Source organism: Lupinus angustifolius, chromosome LG08 (genome assembly GCF_001865875.1).
Source record: "Lupinus angustifolius cultivar Tanjil chromosome LG08, LupAngTanjil_v1.0, whole genome shotgun sequence".
Classification (NCBI taxonomy): Eukaryota; Viridiplantae; Streptophyta; class Magnoliopsida; order Fabales; family Fabaceae; genus Lupinus; species Lupinus angustifolius.
Window position 1 is genome coordinate 18,712,278 of NC_032016.1, and position 3,186 is coordinate 18,715,463.

Consider the following 3,186-nt stretch of genomic DNA (forward strand, 5'->3'; position numbering starts at 1 on the left):
AGGACTGGATCGACGCAGAGGCGGTGATCGCTCTTGGCGGGTCCGAGCTATAGATTTTCGGAGGTGCCCGGCTTGGATCAGGTCTTCAATAGTGTCCCTCAACTAGGTACATTCTTCTGTTACATGGCCAAAGAAGGTGTGGAAGTCACAATATTTTGAGTAGTCTTGGGTCCCTAATCTCCTGCTTGGAATGGGTTTGGGGAGTTGAACTAAGTGGGTGACCATAACTTCTTGCAAGATTCTAGTTCGACTAGCATTGGGGGGTGTAAGAGTTATTTTTAGGTTTTTTAGATTGTCGGGGTGGATCATCTCGAAGGTGTTCATGTGTTTTTGGGCTATTGGCTTCCCGTGAGGGGAGTTGGTATTCTCTATGCTCGGTGGGTGGGGGGTTAGGATGGGTTTCTTCCAGATTGATGAATTGTTGAGCCTTAGATCAAAGTTCTTCAATTGTGAGGTCTGAATATTTAGCCAATTCCTGCCTGAAGGGGCCATCCTGCAAGCTTGTTACTAAAATATGCATCACTACCTCTGCGCTCAGGGTGCGAACCTTCATGGCCTCCGAGTTGAATTTTTCTAGGTAAGCTCAAAGGGGCTCATGAGACTCCTACGTATACCGGACAGGGTGTAGGAAGAGTGAGGATGTTCTCTGCCTTCTGTGAAGCGGATGTTGAACCTGTTGGCGAGAATGGCCCATTGGTCGATATTGTTTGGTGCGAGCCGAGTTAACCACTACAGGGCAGCGCGTTTCAGAGTGAAGGGAAATGCTCGACACATGATGGGGTAGGTGGCCCCATGGAAAAGCATTGAGGCTTTAAAGGCATCTAGATGATCTTGTGGGTCACTAGTTCCATCGTACTGTTCGGTGTTGCTAGGTCGGGTAAGATGTTTTGGGAGTGGTGAAGACATAATAGTTTCTGTGAAAGGATGTTTTGCTCGTGAGGAGCTATGGTCGGAGTGTTGAGTTATTTGAGTGGTTTTCGTGTTTGGGGGGGCTACTAGCCTAGAGGCTTTGGCGAATCCAGTGGAATGCTCATCCGCAATTGGCCACGAGGGTCCATTACAGGGTTATGGTCTATGTTTGCAAAGCTCAGCTAGTAGTTGGGCCTGTTGTTGGATAATTTGGCCTTGAGTTTGGATCATGTGAAGGAGTTGTTGGGTAGTGGGTGCTTTTGGGGTGATGTTTGGGGATGACTTTGGCTAGCCTGGTGAGATGGTTGCACTAGTGCTGGAGGTTCAATGGAAGGGGTGTCATGATTCGGGTTGGATGTTCTGCACGGCTAGGTGGCTGAGCTTGGTTACGGGTGGTCACCATGTTGTAGGTAAGCCACAGACGACGCCAATGTTCTTTGCTGTTAATAGTGTATTATCGGGAGTTGAGGATGAATGGTCGGAAGCTGAAGATGGATGGTCGAAGAGTATGTCTGGTAGAGTGTAGGAGAGTAGGTGACTTGGTCGGATGATCGTCTCGACCCGTCAGGGGAGGTACCTGAAAAGGTTCTCCGACGATCAAGTGAATAGCGTATTCTAGAGGGATAAGGGTAGTAAATAAGAGAGAAATTATAGTAATAAGTGTAGCAATAAATGATGGAATGAGAATTAATTATACTCCATGTGTGGTCTCTTCTATTTATAGAGCTTAGGAAGTGCTCAGATGGCATCTGGTCATTGACCAGCATCTAATGGGTACAAGGGACATACTCTGATCATCCTTACTTGACTTGTAGGTCTGTCCTTGTCGACTTGTCGGGGGCAGGTAGAATGTTCAGGCGGCGTGATAGGTGGTCTGTGGTCTGACATTGATAGCGAGTCAGCAGCGCATTAAATGATATGTCAAATGTGCACTAAATAACATGCCTGAAGTGCATTAAATAATGTGTTAGAGGCCTTAATGTCGTGTTAAGAGCATTTATTGCATCTGCCACGGGTGGACCCATCTAAGGCGAACGACGGGGACGTATAGAGTATTGCACGAGATACTCGGGTAGAAGGGGGCAGCCCGAGAATGTCGGACTAATAGATTTTTTTGATGTTGACGACCCGGGTATGACCGGGCTGGAACATGAATAAAGTTATTTTTTAGAACAAGAAGTTCCAACTAGATGAAGTAATGAACTTTATTTTTTGTATTCTTGGAGCATTCTCAACATTCACTTTCCTTGTTTCCTCTTATTGATTGGGTGAGACACCCATCAAATTATCTCTCTTCATTAATTTAGGAATTATGTGAATATGAGTATCATTTGTTCTTCTAATTTCTTTATCTTTTAACTAATAAAGATTGCATTGCTGACAAAAAAAACAATGAAGGAGACGCAAGAACCTTATCCCACTTGCCTTTCTAAATATAACTAGTTTCAAGATTTATAAAATATCTAATTTATAAAATTTATCCAATCATCTAGGATTCATTTATTACTTTCTTTAAAAAATGAATAGTAAATTGATATTATATAAAATTATTATATTATTAGAACATATATTTTTTTTTCTCTTCTTAATAAATAATGTTCAAACATTCCAACTTTACTACTATTATTCTTATATTTATTTAGAGAAAAAAATTATTTTACCTCCTAATGTGCAGGTTATGATAATAAATTTATGAAATCTACATTTTGGGCTAAAATGTATTTTTTACCTAGTCTCGTGATAAATTTATTAATTTTAATATAATGATATATTATACTATCTTCCAAACATACAAGCCTACATTAATTATTATCATTTATAATAATTTTTTTAACCAATAACTAGTATTAGTTTATAATATTAAAATTATTAAAGAAAAAATGTGAATTGAAATCCACGGTAGGAACAATTCTGACATAATAAATGTATAAAGTTAATTATTCTGAGTCATTCAGTCTAACTTTTATTTATGTAACATTAAATTTAGCATATATAATCTAATTAATATATATGCAACAGATTTATATAGAATTATTGTATTATTTTTTAAAGTATTAATGATGATTAAATATGAATAATGTATAATGCACTAATAATTAATAAAACTCATACAAATGAAAGGATTTAACATATAATATATATCAATATACAAATGAAAGGAATTACCAACAAAATATTGGTCTAGTGGTGTAAGACGCGCTAGATCATCAAGATGACAAAATATCAATGATATGATTACTGAGAGCGACACTTATTGGGAGGAGTTGTCACGCAACC